Source organism: Nycticebus coucang, chromosome 11 (genome assembly GCF_027406575.1).
Source record: "Nycticebus coucang isolate mNycCou1 chromosome 11, mNycCou1.pri, whole genome shotgun sequence".
NCBI classification, from domain to species: domain Eukaryota; kingdom Metazoa; phylum Chordata; class Mammalia; order Primates; family Lorisidae; genus Nycticebus; species Nycticebus coucang.
The window spans coordinates 11,998,721-12,018,339 of record NC_069790.1 but is presented as its reverse complement, the minus strand read 5'-3'; the positions used below and the strand labels follow the sequence as shown (position 1 = coordinate 12,018,339).

The window sequence follows — 19,619 nt, the reverse complement described above, 5'->3', positions numbered from 1 at the left end:
GTCTAGAACAACCCCACCAAGGGACCATGAGGTAGCTACTGCAGATGATTCCACCAGTATAGAAATGTTAGGAATGACAGAAAGGGAATTTAGAATACACATGTTGAAAACAATGAAAGAAATGATGGAAACAATGAAGGAAATTGCTAATAAAGTGGAAAATAACCAAAAGAAAATCCAAAAACAGAATCAAATAAGAGATGAACGATATGAAGAATATAAAAAGGATATAGCAGAGCTGAAGGAACTGAAACAGTCAGTTAGGGAACTTAAAGATGCAATGAAAAGTATCAGCAACAGGTTAGACCATGCAGAAGAAAGAATTTCAGAAGTAGAAGACAAAGTTCTTGAGATAACTCAGACAGTAAAAGAGGCAGAAAAGAAGAGAGAGAAAGCAGAACGTTCACTGTCAGAATTATGGGACTTTATGAAGCGTTCCAACATACGAGTTATAGGAATTCCAGAAGGGGAAGAAGAATGCCCCAGAGGATTGGAAGCCATACTAGAGAATATTATAAAAGAAAATTTCCCAAACATCACCAAAGATTCTGACACACTGCTTTCAGAGGGCTATCGGACCCCAGGTCGCCTCAACTCTAACCGAGCTTCTCCAAGACACATTGTGATGAACCTGTCCAAAGTCAAGACAAAAGAAAAGATTCTGCAAGCTGCCAGGAGTAAGCACCAGTTGACCTACAGGGGCAAATCCATCAGAGTGACCGCAGACTTCTCTAATGAAACTTTCCAAGCAAGAAGACAATGGTCATCTACCTTTAATCTACTTAAACAGAACAATTTTCAGCCCAGAATTCTGTACCCTGCTAAGCTAAGCTTCAAAATTGATGGAGAAATCAAATAATTTACGGATATACAAACATTGAGGAAATTCGCCACAACAAGACCACCTCTACAGGAAATACTTCAACCTCTTCCGCACACTGACCACCACAATGGATCAGCAGCAAAGTAAGAACTCAGAAATCAAAGGACAGAACCTAACCTCCACACTGATGCAAAAGATAAAACTAAGCAATGGACTCTCACCAAATAAGACGAATAGAATACTACCACACTTATCAATTATCTCAATAAATGTTAATGGCTTGAATTCCCCACTGAAGAGACATAGATTGGCTGACTGGATTAAAAAACACAAGCCATCCATTTGCTGTCTGCAAGAAACACACCTGGCTTCAAAAGACAAATTAAAGCTCCAAGTCAAGGGTTGGAAGACAATTTTTCAGGCAAACGGAATTCAGAAGAAAAGAGGAGTTGCAATCTTATTTTCAGATTCATGTGGATTTAAAGCAACTAAAGTCAAAAAAGACAAAGATGGTCACTTTATATTGGTCAAGGGAAAAATACAACAAGAAGACATTTCAATTCTAAATATTTATGCACCCAATTTAAATGCTCCCAGATTCTTGAAGCAGACCTTACTCAGTCTGAGCAATATGATATCTGATAATACCATCATAACAGGGGACTTTAACACTCCTCTTACAGAGCTGGACAGATCCTCTAAACAGAAATTAAACAAAGATATAAGAGATTTAAATGAGACCCTAGAACAACTATGCTTGATAGACGCATATAGAACACTCCACCCCAAAGATAAAGAATATACATTCTTCTCATCACCCCATGGAACATTCTCCAAAATTGATCATATCCTGGGACACAAAACAAATATCAACAGAATCAAAAGAATTGAAATTTTACCTTGTATCTTTTCAGACCATAAGGCACTAAAGGTGGAACTCAACTCTAACAAAAATGCTCGACCCCACCCAAAGGCATGGAAATTAAACAATCTTCTGTTGAATAACAGATGGGTGCAGGAAGAAATAAAACAGGAAATCATTAACTTCCTTCAGCATAACAACAATGAAGACATAAGCTACCAAAACCTGTGGGATACTGCAAAAGCAGTTTTGAGAGGAAAATTCATCGCTTTAGATGCCTACATTCGAAAAACAGAAAGAGAGCACATCAACAATCTCACAAGAGATCTTATGGAATTGGAAAAAGAAGAACAATCTAAGCCTAAACTCAGTAGAAGAAAAGAAATATCCAAAATCAAATCAGAGATCAATGAAATTGAAAATAAAAGAATCACTCAGAAAATTAATGAAACAAGGAGTTGGTTTTTTCAAAAAATAAATAAAATAGATAAACCATTGGCCAGACTAACTAGAAATAGAAAAGTAAAATCTCTAGTAACCTCAATCAGAAACGATAAAGGGGAAATAACAACTGATCCCACAGAGATACAAGAGATCATCTCTGAATACTACCAGAAACTCTATGCCCAGAAATTTGATAATGTGAAGGAAATGGATCAATATTTGGAATCACACCCTCTCCCTAGACTTAGCCAGGAAGAAATAGACCTCCTGAACAGACCAATTTCAAGCACTGAGATCAAAGAAACAATAAAAAAGCTTCCAACTAAAAAATGCCCTGGTCCAGATGGCTTCACTCCAGAATTCTATCAAACCTTCAAGGAAGAGCTTATTCCTGTACTGCAGAAATTATTCCAAAAAACTGAGGAAGAAGGAATCTTCCCCAACACATTCTATGAAGCAAACATCACCCTGATAGCAAAACCAGGAAAAGACCCAAACAAAAAGGAGAATTTCAGACCAATCTCACTCATGAATATAGATGCAAATATTCTCAACAAAATCCTAGCCAATAGATTACAGCTTATCATCAAAAAACTCATTCATTATGATCAAGTAGGCTTCATCCCAGGGATGCAAGGCTGGTTTAACATACGCAAGTCCATAAACGTTATCCACCATATTAACAGAGGCAAAAATAAAGATCACATGATCCTCTCAATAGATGCAGAAAAAGCATTTGATAATATCCAGCATCCTTTTCTAATTAGAACACTGAAGAGTATAGGCATAGGTGGCACATTTCTAAAACTGATTGAAGCTATCTATGACAAACCCACAGCCAATATTTTACTGAATGGAGTAAAACTCAAAGCTTTTCCTCTTAGAACTGGAACCAGACAAGGTTGTCCTCTGTCACCTTTATTATTCAACATAGTGCTGGAAGTTCTAGCCAATACAATTAGGCAAGACAAGGAAATAAAGGGAATCCAAATGGGAGCAGAGGAGGTCAAACTCTCCCTCTTTGCTGATGACATGATCTTATACTTAGAGAACCCCAAAGACTCAACCACAAGACTCCTAGAAGCCATCAAAAAATGCAGTAATGTTTCAGGATATAAAATCAATGTCCACAAGTCAGTAGCCTTTGTGTACACCAATAACAGTCAAGATGAGAAGCTAATTAAGGACACAACTCCCTTCACCATAGTTTCAAAGAAAATGAAATACCTAGGAATATACCTAACGAAGGAGGTGAAGGACCTCTATAAAGAAAACTATGAAATCCTCAGAAAGGAAATAGCAGAGGATATTAACAAATGGAAGAACATACCATGCTCATGGATGGGAAGAATCAACATTGTTAAAATGTCTATACTTCCCAAAGCAATCTACCTATTCAACGCCATTCCTATCAAAGTACCTACATCGTACTTTCAAGATTTGGAAAAAATGATTCTGCGTTTTGTATGGAACCAGAAAAAACCCCGTATAGCTAAGGCAGTTCTCTGTAACAAAAATAAAGCTGGGGGCATCAACATACCAGATTTTAGTCTGTACTACAAAGCCATAGTGCTCAAGACAGCATGGTACTGCCACAAAAACAGAGACATAGACACTTGGAATCGAATTGAAAACCAAGAAATGAAACTAACATCTTACAACCACCTAATCTTCGATAAACCAAACAAGAACTTACCTTGGGGGAAAGACTCCCTATTCAATAAATGGTGTTGGGAGAACTGGATGTCTACATGTAAAAGACTGAAACTGGACCCACACCTTTCCCCACTCACAAAAATTGATTCAAAATGGATAAAGGACTTAAATTTAAGGCATGAAACAATAAAAATCCTCAAAGAAAGCATAGGAAAAACACTGGAAGATATTGGCCTGGGGAAAGACTTCATGAAGAAGACTGCCATGGCAATTGCAACAACAACAAAAATAAACAAATGGGACTTCATTAAACTGAAAAGCTTCTGTACAGCTAAGGAGACAATAACCAAAGCAAAGAGACAACCTACACAATGGGAAAGGATATTTGCATATTTTCAATCAGACAAAAGCTTGATAACTAGGCTCTATAGAGAACTCAAATTAATCCACATGAAAAAAGCCAACAATCCCATATATCAATGGGCAAGAGACATGAATAGAACTTTCTCTAAAGATGACAGACGAATGGCTAACAAACACATGAAAAAATGTTCATCATCTCTATATATTAGAGAAATGCAAATCAAAACAACCCTGAGATATCATCTAACCCCAGTGAGAATGGCCCACATCAAAAAATCTCAAAACTGCAGATGCTGGCGTGGATGTGGAGAGAAGGGAACACTTTTACACTGCTGGTGGGACTGCAAACTAGTAAAACCTTTCTGGAAGGAAGTATGGAGAAACCTCAAAGCACTCAAGCTAGAGGTTTGATCACTAGCAAACTCCCATTTGATCCTGCAATCCCATTACTGGGCATCTACCCAGAAGGAAAGAAATCCTTTTATCATAAGGACACTTGTACTAGACTGTTTATTGCAGCTCAATTTACAATCGCCAAAATGTGGAAACAGCCTAAATGCCCACCAACCAAGGAATGGATTAACAAGCTGTGGTATATGTATACCATGGAATACTATTCAGCCATTAAAAAAAATGGAGACTTTACATCCTTCGTATTAACCTGGATGGAAGTGGAAGACATTATTCTTAGTGAAGCATCACAAGAATGGAGAAGCATGAATCCTATGTACTCAATCTTGATATGAGGACCATTAATGACAATTAAGGTTATGGGGGGGGGAAGCAGAAAGAGGGAGGGAGGGAGAGGGATGGGGCTTTAGTGTGTGTCACACTTTATGGGGGCAAGACATGATTGCAAGAGGGACTTTACCTAACAATTGCAATCAGTGTAACTGGCTTATTATACCCTCAGTGAATCCCCAACAATAAAAAAAAAAAAAGGAAAAAAGAAATAACACACATATTTTCTGAGAAATGCTAGCAATGACATCCCCTGGGAAAATACAACTTTATCCAGAGATCATCTGCTTTGAGCCTTTAGAATTTACTCCAAGGTAAACAACACGCATTGGGAGAGTTGCTGCTTAGCAATCTTCCTTATTTTATGACTTGTGTATACCAAATGCCAGAGGTATCTAGCACCACAAGTACTTGAATATTACAAAGATTTATAGGGTAAATCTGATAAGATCATAATTTTCCCCTCTGCCAACTCGGGATGCATAAGGCTTGGGGGCCTTAGTGAATTTTCACTCATTCTTAGGCTTTTTAGAGCTCAGTGTTCTATCTTATTGCTGTCTGCTTTTCTGATGTCCTTCTCCATTTGGAGCTTCACTGAAGTTTCAGTTGATTTTCAACAGGAAGCAAGATTTGAAGTGTAAATTCTATCTACCATCTTATTCCACAAAAAAGACTTTTTTTTTTTTTTGAGACAGGAGTTTGCTCAGCTGCCTAGACTACAGTGCAACAGCATCATCATAACTCACCACAATCTCAAACTCTCGGGCTCAAGTGACCCATCTGCCTCAGCCTCCTGACTAGCCGGGAATATGGGTACATACCACACACACCCAGCTAATTTTTCCATTTTTTTGTAGAGACAAGGTCTCTATGTTACTCAGGCTGGTCTTGAACTCCTACCTGGGCCTCCCAAAGTGCTAGGATTACAGGAATGAGCCATCACACCCAGCCAAAATCTCATTTTCAATAATGTACTTAAAGTGCCCACTGATGCAGGTCATCCCAACAATCACATTTTCAAGCACTAAACTAGAATATAAATGGTAAAAAGTTCCCAGAAGAACAAACACAATTAAAAATACCTGAAGAAAGTGACAATGTTTATATATCAAGGAGAATATTCTGTGAACTACAATAGCTATTCCAATAGCCAAAGGGCTAATGGGGGAATTAAAGTTAGACTTGTTCTCTATTCCCTCTCCCCCCAAAACTAGAACCAGTATGGAGAAACTACAGACAAGACAGAGAAGAACTTTTTTTTTTTTTTTTTTTTTTTTTTTGTGGTTTTTGGCCGGGGCTGGGTTTGAACCTGCCACCTCCGGCATATGGGACCGGCGCCCTACTCCTTGAGCCACAGGCGCCGCCCAGAGAAGAACTTCTTAAGAGATAAAACTATCCCAAGCAGGAAAGAACTGCCTTGATAACAAAGAAACTCAAGAATAAACTGCACAGGCGGCTCCTGTGGCTCAAAGGTGTAGGGCGCCAGCCCCATATGCCAGAGGTGGCGGGTTCAAACCCAGCCCCGGCCAAAAACTGCAATAAATAAATAGCCAGAAAGAAAAAAAAAAAGAATAGACTGCACAATTGCCACTAATTAGGGATGCCTAAAGCCCCAAATGGTTGTATGGTCCAACTGGTTGAGGCAAGACTGACACACAAGATAAACAAATAAATGCATAATTAAATGCTAGAAGAATGAATTTACAAAAACTAAGTCTTGCTGAGTGAGGACTACCAAATATAAAAGACTTACCCATAGTAACAGTTTTATAGGTAATCACCGTCTGGTCCTACATTTCCTTTTCTCAGTTGTAATATAATTTTTTTCCCTACACAATCTGCACTCGGATGTGAGTTGTTAAAAGGTAACAAAGCAACAGGCTCCTGATTGCTATGAAAATGTCCCTGTGAGCCACAAACTTTAATCTGTTATTAAGCATCGTTTTCAGCACAGGAAATACATGCTTACAGACAGGTTTCCCTGCATCTATTCTCCCCATTTCCTCCAATCAAGGGAGAAAGAGAACCCCAGTGAGGCCAGAACACAGTGAACAAGGAGAAGGGGGCATGAGATACTGCCGTAACACTCAGCAGGGAGGCCAGTCACAGAACAGGGAGGTGGAAGAAACGTTGTAGGGGAAGTTAAATTCTTCGGGTTTATTCTAAGTATTCTGATGGCAACAGAAGAGTTTCAAGCAGGAGAGTGACATGACCAGATTTTACATTTTTTAAAATGTTGTGTGACAAATGAAGGGAATAATATATCCCGGTAGACCAATTAGGAAGCAGTGTCTAGGTGAAAAATAATGATAGTTTAAATGTGGATGACAGGCTTGGCGCCTGTAGCTCAAGCGGCTAAGGCGCCAGCCACATACACCAGAGCTGCAGGGTTCGAATCCAGCCCGGGCCTGCCAAACAATGACAACTACAACCAAAAAATAGCCGGGCGTTACGGCGGGCGCCTGTAGTCCCAGCTACTTGGGAGGCTGGGGCAAGAGAATCACTTAAGCCCAAGAGTTTGAGATTGCTGTGAGCTGTGACACCATGGCACTACCCAGGGCAACAGCTTGAGACTCTATCTCAAAAAAAAAGAACTGTTTAATTCTAAATAAATACATAAATAAGGATGACAAAGCTAGATATAAAGTGACCACATTTGACAATGTTTAGGAGGCAGAATCAGGAAAATGCTGAGAGGTGCTAACGATGACCCCAGCTGTCATTCATGAGCATCTGGATGAATAGCGTCACAGTTCCCAGGAAGTACATACTGCCAGGCATAAGGTGCTGGAAGTGTAAAGAAAAAGAAAATCCCTTTATTGGACGGTTAGGTTTGAAACCCTATGAGTTATCAAAGTTTGAATGTCTCACAAGTTCTACTTCCTCATTTCCCACAGAATATCTCCATTAGGGCTTCAAACTCAGCATGCAGCAATGGAAACCTGTATCTTTCTTCCACATCTGCTCCATTTGCTGATCAATGTCACCAACTACCAAAGGTCTGTAGATGGCTTCCTACATGTGATAGAGAAGGCCAGAATAAAAATATCTCAAGTCTCACTGATAAGATTCTAGAACTCACACATTCATCCTTAACACTGAAGTCATTCTTGCCACAAAGGTTAACCTTAAGTAAAAAGTTAACTCATAACTGCAAATAATTAAAAAGGTTTGAAAATAAATACAAATGTATTAAGGAAACTTTTATCCACAGATTGCTTTACTGGTATCATCACAAGAATAAGATAGATTTTGGAAGAGATTCAAGAAAATAAGATTCAGGAGTTAAATGTCAGTTCTTAATTAACCATCTCGTTTTTTCCAAGGTAAAAACTTAAGAGCTCAATAGCACACTCAGCCCCCTCAGCAGGTGACATCTATGATGCCTCAAGACTTTGCAGAGTCTCCACCAGCAAGAAGATTCTCACCAGATGCACCTCCACAACCTTGGGCTTCCCAGCCTCCACACTGTGGGAAATAAATTGTGTTTCTTACAAAATAGAAAAAAAGGTTCAGAACAATTATTTTCCACCTCACTAGAAGCCACATAATCTTTATTAGTACGTCCTACTGGTGAACAACACTGCCACCTATTGGAAGACATCACTAGCAAAATGCTTTTATTCCTAAACAAGTTTGTGAGAAAGTTTCTAAGTTTCTGGAAAAAAAGTAGTTTACCACTTCCCACAATAAAAACCCAAAATGCTATTTCCTTTTTGGATTTGGTTACTTGGATGAGGGGCAGGTGTGACCATGAAGAGACAGCCATTAGGGAGTTTTTCAGGTGAGGCAATGATTCTGATTATGGTGGTAGTTACACAAATCTACACATGGATTAAAGCTCATAATCCCTTAAATCAATAGGAATTAAGTTCATTTTACAATATGATAATTATTTTAAAAGACAGATACAGAGTGTTTAACAGATATAAAGATAAAAATACTCATACATGATATTTATAGAAAAGAGGGGAATATTATAAAAAGTTAAAATGTGAAAATATTTACATAAATTTCAATATTTTTTCTACTATAGCTCAAAGACATGAGGCCCAAATAAAATTAGAAAGGCCCTAACATAATATGGCATGCATAATTTTTAAATACAAATGCAGAAGTGTTTCTAAAGGCTCCCATTGTACACTCAAAGTCAAACTTTGTCCCAAGCATAGGACGGTCCAATGAGAGGTTACAAGCTATAATCATAGTTAGGAATCAATATTAACAATTAATTCTGATAACTTCAAAAGTAGTCTTATAAAAGCATTGTTCACATGATTGTGTTTTGTCTCCCTCAGAAAGCTGGGACATAAACAGGCAAAGCTGAGTGCTCAGCATCCAGCAATCTCAGTATATTTGCTGGATGTTGAGGGAGTCACCTAGGAATCTAAGTGATATCAAAATTCCAAGAGATGTGGCTCGTCCGAATACTACAATAATTCACATATCTTTTGAACTCACTTCCATTTTAGAGACTACTATAATGGGTAATTTGCCCCAAACACCAAAAACACAGAAAGCATTACGAAAAAGGAAAAAAAAAATTAAACAAAAAGGAAGATCTTAGATCATAGAGGTATTCAGGATTTGAGAAACTAAGTAAATCTTGTATTTAGTCTCAATTCTAACAATTTTAAAATTTAAAGATCTCCAAGTTCTAAGACAAAAACATCTACGTCCCTTCATCTTTGAATTTGTATCTTTAGAAAGGTAAATGTGATCATACACGCCTAAATCACACAATTCTTTTAAATCTCATATTCTCAAAAAAAATAAATAAATAAATCTCATATTCTTGGTAAATGATTCAAAACACTAAAGCATATGGGCAGTGCCTCAAAAATTTAAAAGAATTACCCTATGATCCAGCAATTCCACTAAAAAGAATTGAAAGCAGGAACTTAAACAGATATTTATATATCAACGTTCATAGCAGCACTATTCACAATAGCCAAAAGGTGGTAACAACCCAAATGTCTACTAATGGATGGATAAACAAAATGTCTATATATACAATGGGATATTATTTTCAGCTTTAAAGGAAGGAAATTCTGAGACATACTACATGAATGAACCATGAAGATATTATGCTAAATGAAATAAACTAGATACAAAAGAATAAATGTTACATGATTATACCTGTATGAGGTTGCTGGAGTAGTCAAAGTAATAGACAGAAACTAGAAGGGTGGTTGCCAGGAGCTACAGAGACAGGGGTAACAGATTTACTGTTTAATTGGTACAGAGCTTCTTTATGAAGATGAAAATGTTCTGGGGATGGATGCTGGTGAAGGTTATTACACAATGTGAAAGTACTTAATGCCATTGAATTGTACACATAAAAATGGTTAAAATGGTATATTTAGCGTATGTATATTTTACCACAATTAAAACAGACACACACATACACACACACAGAAGCAAGAAACATAGAATCCTAACTAGAATCAGACTATGAGGAATAAATGAAGCCTTGGACATTGTATGCAAAATGCAGAAATGCAAATTTTGCAAATTTTTCTATGGCCCTAGAATATTCATTAAATGCAAATTCAAGAATGCAAATTTTCCTATGGCCCTAGAGTATTCATTACTATAACATCTTTCCCCAACCATCCTTTCTTAGGGATGCACTACTGTCCAATGAGTACATAGCAAGGGTAGTACTATTAACACCTAAAAAAAAAATAGCTTTTCTCAGATTTTCAAAAATATTCAGTCTCTAAAAGATTTTTGAACTATTACCTTCTAACCAGCAATATTAAAAAAAAAAAAATTTGTAAAAAGTTACCTGGATTTTATTTTTAGAGATGGAGTCTCACTCTGCTACCCAGGCTGACATGCAATACCACAATCACAGCTTACTGTAACTTCGAACTTCTGGGCTCAAGCAATCTAGACTCTCTACTAGCCTCCCTAGTAGCTAAGACTACAGACACATGCCATACACCCGGCTAATGTTGTTTTTTTTTTTGTTTGTTTGTTTGTTTACTTTTTAAAGACAGTTATGTTGCCCAAGCTGGCCCATTAACAGGATTTTATGAAACCATATTTCCCAGGACCCCCCAACCAATACTGAATAGAATAAACGCCACACACATTAAAATCTCCAAATAAATGTCTGATAGAGTGAAACAAGTGCTTACTAGAGTGGGCACCATGGCTCACGCCTGTAATCCTAGCAGGGAGGCCAAGGCAAGAGGATCACTCGAGCTCAGAAGTTCAAGACCAGCCTGAGCAAGAGCAAGACCCTGTCTCTACTAAAACAGAAAAATCAGCTGGCGTATATGGCCACTGCCAGATGCTCAGGAGTCTGAGGTAGAATGACTGCTTGAAGCCAGGAGTTTGAGGATGCTGTGAGCTAGGATGACACCACAAAACTCTAGCTTGGGCAACAGAGTAAGACTCTGTCTCTAAAAATAAGTATTCACTATTTGGTGATCAATTGCCCAATAGTTCTCATAAATCTAATATAGCATATTAAACATGAACAATAGAATAAGAAAGTAACTTCTTAAAGTCTGAAGTAGAAAATTAAATGAATAAAATTAAAACAGATTATAGCATATTTTTCGCAGTAGAAAGACAGGGAAGAAGTATTATTTGAAACAATGAACACTATAAGGTTAAGTATCATACCAGGGATTCAGAAGTCACATAATCCAGGGAACTACTACATCAGTCTCCAGAACTCTTATAATTTTTTTTTTTTTGAGACATTCTCACTTTCTTGCTCCTAGTAGAGTACCATGGCATCATAGCTCACAGCAACCTCAAACTCCTGAGCTCAAGCAATCCTCTTGCCTCAGCCTCCCGAGTAACTGGGACTACATGCACCCACCACAACACCCGGCTATTTTTTTAGAGACAGGGTCTCGCTCTTCAGGCTGGTCTCAAGCTTGTGAGCTCAAGTAATGCACCTGCCTCAGCCTCTGAGAGTGCTGGGATTACAGACATGAGCCACAAGACTGAGCCTAGAACGCCTATAATTAAAGCATTTCCCAAATTATCTCCCTGGAGCCTTTTAAAGGTAGTACTTTTATAGTTTTTATAAAGAGACTACTATAATGGGTAATTTGCCCCAAACACCAAAAACACAGAAAGCATTACGAAACACAGAAAGCATTTTATTGCAAACACAGTTCTGACTACACAAAAATGTAAAACAGTACAATAAAAATTATAAAACAAAGGTAACTAAGTAAACTGAAAATATCTGCCACATATCTAAGTCAATGGCTCAATATCCCTACAAAAATACTCTTACAAATAAAGAAAAGACAAAACTCAATAGAGAATGGACAAATTATATAAAGTTTTCCTTCTCCTGTTTCATTTTCCAAGTCTTACAATGTTCTTTACAGGTTCTTCACATCATTTTTTCCTGGGACTGGCCTTCCACATAGATGTTTTTGGGAAATAGATCGTTTTCTGAATTACTCCCACACACCTATAGGGAAGTCTTCAGGGAAAATAAAAATTTACCTCGTAAGTTTTTCATTTAAAGGAACTATAGCACAGGGTGGCGCCTGTGGCTCAAAGGAGTAGGGCGCCGGCCCCATATGCCAGAGGTGGTGGGTTCAAACCCAGCCCTGGCCAAAAACTGCCAAAAAAAAAAAAAAAAAAAAGAACTATAGCACAATCTACATTTGATCTTAGCCAAAAGGCCAAGAAGCGATACACAATCTAAAAGACTGTAACATATTTGATAAGCAACTTCTATCTAGAATACATAATGAACTACTGCAATTCAATGATAAAAAGACAAATAACCTAATTTTAAGAATGGGCAAAGGATCTGAACAAACATTTCCATAAAGAAGATGTACAAATGGACTATAAGCCCATGAAAAGATGCTCAACATCACTAGCCATCAGAAAAATGCAAACTAAAACCACAATAGTTTCAAAAAGCTGGAAGATATTTGAAAGTTCACAACACAAAGAAATGATAAATGTTTGAAGTGATGGAAGCTAATTACCCTGATTTGATCATTATACACTGTATCTACATATCAAAATATCACTCTAGGCCTGGCACAGTGGCTTATGCCTGAAAACCCAGCACTCTAGGAGGCCAAGGCTGGAGGGCAAATTGAGCTCAGGAGTTCAAGACCAGCCTAGCAAGAACAAGATCCTGTCTCTCCTAAAAATAGAAAAATTAGGCAGGCACAGCCAGAAGTCTCATCTACTTGGGAGTCTGAGGCAAGAGGATGGTTTAGCCCAGGAATGTAAGGTTGCTATGAGCTATGATGATGCCCCACTGCACTCTACCCAGGGCAACAGAGCAAGAGTCTATCTAAAAAAAAAAAAAAAAAAATCACTTTCTTCCATAAATATGCACAATTATTAAATGTCAACTGAAAATAAAAAACACAATAACACATATTTTACACCCATTAGAATGGCTAAAATCAGAAAGACATAATGACAAGTGCTGGTGAGGAATGAAGAAATCAGAACCCTAATACACTGCTGGTGAGAAGTTAAAAGGATATAAAATGATACTTTGGCATCATTTCTCAAAACGTTGAACAGAGTTACCATTATGAACCAGCAATTCTACTCCTAGATATATTGCCAGAGAAATGAAAACGTGATGTCTATACAAAAATTTGCACGTGAATGGTCATACCAAAATTATTCATAACGGCCAAAAGGTAGAAACAACCCAAACGTCCAACAACTGATCAATGGATAAATGGTGGTATATCCATACAAAAATTATCCAGTAATAAAAATAAAGTACTGGTACATGCTACAACATGGATGAACATGAATGTTATGCAGAAGAAACCAGTCAAAAAAGACCATCTAATGTATGATTCTGTACAATCCATACCTGAACAATCCAGAGTAGGCAGATTTACAGATAGTAGATTAGTAGTTGCTTAGGGTTTGGAATGGGGAATCAGGGTGGGAAAATCAGGAGAGACTGCTATATGACTTCAGAATTAGGGGTGATGAAAATGTTCCCAAATTGATTGTGGTGATGGTTGTACAACTTTGTGAATGTATTAAAAATCACTGTACATTTTAAATGCGTGAATTCTAGGGTATGTTATCTATATGTCAGTAAAGCTGTATTTTTCTTCAAGGACTAAAGATTGTACTGGGGTACTGGGTTTTTTTCAATTTAACCCCCAGCTCTTCAAATAGTATCTGAAGATAGCACAAAAAAGTGCTAGAACAAAAAATAAGTTAAGATATACCTAACTTATTATAACAAAAAATAAGTTAGGATATACCTTAAAATGAAAGAGTGAAACTGGAATGTTCCTAACACAGAGAAATGTTAAATGCCTGCAGTGATGGATACCCCAATTACCCTGATTTAATTCACATTGTAGGCCTGTACCAAAATATCAACACATACCCTATAAAATATATACAACTATTATGTACCCATAATAATTAAAAACTTTTTTCAATTTAATAGTACCTGGCAATATTAGGAATTTGATAAAATTCCAACTGAATGGAAGAATAAAAATGAAAACTTGGGTAAACCATGTAAAACCTTGTTATATCCAAAGTGATAAAATTGCTGCAGATTGGTATAGCAGGAGCATAAAGTGAGCATATGTGTGGCTGTATTATCCATGAAAAAAGACAAAAAAAAATCTGCAGAAGCAAGACCTTGAAGGGTCTTGAAGCCAGGCTAAGAAATGTGTATTATCCTAAAGACAGTAAAATTGGGGCACACTAGTAACACACTCAGATCTCTTTTAATGTACAAAGTATAACATAGTCCTCTGCAAAGGTGAGCCACCTTAGAAGTACAATACCCCTCAGGAGAGGATGAGGAGGTATTAGAGAAAGATTGGAGAAGATGATTATCAAATTATCAGAATCTGGCTCGGCGCCTGTAGCTCAAGCGTCTAAGGTGCCAGCCACATACACCAGAGCTGGTGGGTTCGAATCCAGCCCGGGCCTGTCGAACAACAATGACGACTACAACCAAAAAAATACCCGGGCGTTGTGGTGGGCACCTGTAGTCCCAGGTACTTGGGAGGCTGAGGCAAAAGAATTGCTTAAGCCCAGGAGTTGGAGGTTGCTGTGAGCTGTGTCGTCACGGCACTCTACCCAGGGAGACAGCTTGAGGCTCTGTCTCAAAAAAAAAAAAAAAAAAATCAGAATCTAATAATGGGTTAATTATACACAGCACCCCCACCAAACACACAGACTGACTGACACTCATACATACATACAGTGTACACATGTACCTTCCCCTACATCAAAAATAACTTCTGTGGTCAGCCCCTGTAGGGTTTTCTATTCTTAAGTGTGACAGGGACAAAAATATATATATATATGTCCACTGAACCAGAAAACCTTTTCCTACAATAATCCAGGCAGGGTACTCCTCGGGGTGTGAAATTTAAGACCACTACTAAGTGCCCAGTTCCACCTCTTCGAAAGGACCCCAACTCTCCATAAATGTGTTGTTGGGACGCTCAGCATGGCACGCTTCAGCCTCACGACTCGGAGTAGGTGGGGGCACTTTTGGTATCCCAACGCGCAGAGCCAAGGCGGGTCCGCAAGCGCCAATTCTGCATCGGAGGGAGGTCACGACCGGGCGACAACGAGGAGCTGACTGACCCCTGAGGATACTCTCCCTGCAGCAGCCCACCCCGCGAGCAAACACGGCCGCCCAGAGTGCGAGGATAAACGCTCCTTGTGAAAGAGAAGACAGAAACTCTCACAGCGGGGAGAAACTAACCTGTCAATGACAGCGGTACCACGCTGCAGACAGCCTAAGGAGTACTTCCGGGTGAAGGGAGTCAGCGGACTGTGCCCACGGGCGGGCGAGCCCTCGCGAGCAGTCGAGACTTCCGGCGTCTCTTCTTAGCGGGGCTAGAGCGTCAAAACCGCGGGACTCGGGTCTTCCATGCCAACCGGGTTGGAAGGGTCAGCGGGTCCCGGGGAGGGAGGAGGTTTCCTGGGCCCTGGGTCTGAGAGTCTCAGACTCACCCCACGAGGTGGGTTTCACCTCCTTAGATCCCCGTGTTTGGTTTGTTTTGTTTTGCATCCAGTTACTCCCGCTGTTTGCGGCTAGAAAATTTAAACTCCCTGCGCTTCACCTGGCCTCCACGGAGAAGCCCCGGGCCGTCTTGTTGCAGGGAAAACCGCGAATTAAAACTAATAGACACTTAGGCTGACAATATAGAGGAAGGAACCTTTCTTTAATTGCCTGTGAGAACTCAGGTGCCTCAAGGCATAAAATGCTGAGTTCCGAGGAACAGTTCTTTCCTAACTCTTTTATACTTTCTTCAGCTCAGTATCAGCTGCATAGTTAGAGTTACAACAAAGAGTACAAGAGTTAATGGTGGGCGGCGCCTGTGGCTCAGTCGGTAGGGCGCCGGCCCCATATGCCGAGGGTGGCGGGTTCAAACCCGCCCCGGCCAAACTGCAAAACCAAAAAATAGCCGGGCGTTGTGGCGGGCGCCTGTAGTCCCAGCTACTCGGGAGGCTGAGGCAAGAGAATCGCTTAAGCCCAGGAGTTGGAGGTTGCTGTGAGCTGTGTGAGGCCACGGCACTCTACCGAGGGCCATAAAGTGAGACTCTGTCTCTACAAAAAAAAAAAGAGTTAATGGTTATATTTCTCAAGAAACCAGGGTGCTGACGTTTGTTTGTTTGTTTCCCAAGGTAATTTTAGCTCAGTGTAAAGTTTGGTCTTGTCTTTGGAGGAGTTCCGCAGCTGCCTGCTGCTTTCTTAGGATCATTAAGTATAAGATTTATTTCTCCTTTCTCAGTCTGAACCCTACTACGGCGCTGAAACGCATTCAGCTCCGTCGACTGACATTAAATTTTATTTTATTCGTCAAACTAAATGCCTACTCTGCACCAAGGAATACAGGAGGAAGGAAAAACTAATACGGGAACCTGTTCTCATGGAGTTTAGAAATAAGATGGATAACAATAGCACTGACCTCATAATTTGTTATGAGGATGTGAAGCACTTAGAATAGTATTGGGCATGTCGTGTGTGCTTAGTAAATGTTAGCTGTTGTGATTTTCATCTCATTCCATTGTTGTCACAAGTATTACCGTCCTCATTTACTTTTTTAATGTCAAGTTTGAAGTCTAAGTACCTTTCCTCCACGAAGCATTAAGTCCTAGACTATTAGCGTTCGTCTTCAAACTCCATTACACATCTCTAGCACGAAAAAAATAGATTATTTACACGAATTATATGTGATGTTAATAACTACTTATGCTATAAAATTTTCACAAGATATGGAACTTTTAAAAGGTAACGTAGGCCGAGGGTGGTAGCTCCTTCCTGAAACCCAGCACTTTGGTTTTGGTTTTGGGAGGTTTTTTGAGACAGTCTCACTTTATCCCCCTGGGCAGAGTGCCTTGGGGTCACACAGCTCACAGCAACCTCCGACTCTTGGGCTTAGGCGATTCTCTTGCCTCAGACTCCTGAGTAGCTGGGACCACAGGCACCCGCCACAACGCCCAGCTATTTTTTTGGTGGCTTGAACCCGCCACCCTTGGTATATGGGGCCGGCACCCTACCCACTGAGCCACAGGCGCCGCCCCAAACCCAGCACTTCGGAAGGTCAGTGCAGGAGCATCATTTGAGCCCAGGAGTTGGGGACTAGCCTGGGCAATATAGGGAGACACCCAGACCTACAAAAACTTTTTTTAAACCCAGGCATGCTGTGAAGAGTCTGAGCTATCATCATGCCACTATGCTCCAGCCTGGGCAACAGAGTTGAGACCTTGTCTGTAAAAATAAAGAAAGAAAAAAAGAAAAATGAAAGTTTAAAGGTGAGGTTAAAAATTTTTTTTTCTATTATTTTCTTCCTACACAATTGGTTACCAGACATCATTTTGGAGTCCACTGGCTAAATGAACACATTAGCAAAGCAGTCTAACATTAAATTCTGAGTTCTGAGAATTTTCCTTTTCCAAAGAATTAATAGAAACTAGTCAGATTTTTGAGGTGTTTGGACTGTAAGGACTGTTGCCTAGGCTGGAGTGCAGTGGCATAATCATAGCTCACTGCAGCCTCCAGCTCCTGGGTTCAAATCAAGCAATCCTCCTGCCTCAGCCTCCTGAGTCTCTGGGATTACAGGTGAACACCACACACCCTGCTAACGTTTTTTTTTTTTTTAAGTGAAGGGGTCTTCTTATTTTGTCCAGGCTGCTCTTGAACTCCTGGCCTCAAGCAACCCTCCAAGCTTGATATTTCACAGAATAAATCAACTAATAAAAAGCTTAGGAGGTTTTGTATAAAGTGCATTTCATACAACGTTCATGAAAACAAAACCCTAGGTCAATTAGCCCTAGTTCCATAGTTTGTCAGTAAGAATACATTAAATATATATATATATTTTTTTTTTTTTTTTTTTTTTTTTTTGGAAACAGGGCTCTCTGTGGCCTGGGCTAGAGTGCAGTAGCATCATCATAGCTCACTACAACCACATACTCTTGGGCTCAAGTGATCCTCCTGCCTCAGCCTCACAAATAGCTGGGACTACAACTACAGATGAGTGCCACCATGATGGGCTAATTTTTCTGGCTTGTGTAAAGAAGGGGTCTCACTCTTGTTCAAACTGGTCTCAAATTCCTTAGCTCCAGCAATCCTCCTGCCTTGGACTCCCAGACTCCTGTGATTATAGGTGTGAGTCAGTGCACCCAGCCAATTATCTATCCTCATAAGGATATGTTGTGATGTTTTGACACAGGCACCCAAGGTGAATTAATCAAATCAGGGTAATTGGGTGTCTGCCACCTTAGGTATTTATCATTTCTTTGTGTTAGGAACATTCCAATTCGACTTTTTTAGTTATTTTAAAGTATACCCCAACTTATTGTTGAAATATAGTTCATTCTATCTAACTATCTTGTGGAAATCCAGTTTGTAGTGTAGTTTAGGCCAGGCATTTCTGGAGGGCTTGCTGACCAGAGTTCAAGTTCCTCAAACATCTCAACGTTAGCAATAGCCTGGTGGTTTACCCAGGATGTCTGGCACTTGGCAAGTTCAGGGCTAGGATTGTGGGGGTCCTGTTGACCACAGTCCAAGATCCCATGCCCTCCTTTTTCCTAGGCTGCAGATAGATGGCCCTAATGTTACCTGGTGGCTGAGAACAAAATGCCTCAAAATCAGAGATTACTATCACCTGAGTCCTGGCCAGGCATAGCTAGAAGTCACTGAAGTGAGTTAGGCAAGTTTATCCCCAGTTTGTAAAGTATAAGTTGTAATCACATGTTGTGCCTGAATGATTTTCCCTTCCTTTGTTTACCTTCTTCTGATTGTTAATGATTACTTGAGGCACCCAACTTAGTTTGAATAATCATATTAAGTTTACGCATTATGCTGTCAACTTGATTTATGATTTTTTATTGAACAAAGAGACCTCTGGGAGAATGTCCCAGGGCTACACTTGCTAGGAGCACTTGAGATGCTGCCGGTTTAGTGTGTGCCTCTCACAGGTCCCATCAGTTATTTCACCTGAAATAACTGACTCTGAATTTTTTTCTCACATCAACTGCCCTCAGTGCAGATCCCAGCAAAGGTTGTGGGGACCCCACACTATCTAACTATATATTTGCACCCATTAACCACCCCCACTGCATCCCCCCTCTCCTTTTCCCAGCCTCTAGTAGCCATAATTATTCTATCTCCATGAGATCAATTGTTTTTAATATTTAGCTTCCACTTACGAGTGAGACATACAAGATTTGTTTTTCTGTCCATGGGTTATTTCACTTAAT

General features: G+C 39.5%; 1 protein-coding gene, 1 non-coding gene and 1 pseudogene across 5 annotated transcripts in view; 1 reads left to right on the top strand and 2 right to left on the bottom strand.

Moving 5' to 3' along the window:
- The window catches only part of LOC128598271 (cytochrome c oxidase assembly factor 1 homolog), a 134,632-nt gene extending 118,968 nt beyond the window's left edge, over positions 1 to 15,664 (bottom strand). The window contains exons 1-2 of one of the 4 annotated variants that reach the window (XR_008383611.1): positions 15,613 to 15,657; positions 14,862 to 14,996 (exon numbers count right to left, since the gene is read on the bottom strand). The gene's annotated coding sequence lies outside the window, so the exon portion shown is untranslated. Of the gene's footprint in view, positions 1 to 14,861; positions 14,997 to 15,300; positions 15,324 to 15,612 lie in introns of those variants that run through there. The other 3 variants (XR_008383610.1, XR_008383612.1, XM_053608686.1) reach the window with 3 other exon arrangements.
- On the top strand, positions 10,501 to 10,630 carry LOC128560642 (U4atac minor spliceosomal RNA). Its single transcript, XR_008373112.1, has one exon. It is a non-coding gene; the product is annotated as a U4atac minor spliceosomal RNA (small nuclear RNA).
- On the bottom strand, positions 12,407 to 12,568 carry LOC128560681 (uncharacterized; annotated as a pseudogene).
- Positions 15,665 to 19,619: the final 3,955 nt, after the last annotated feature.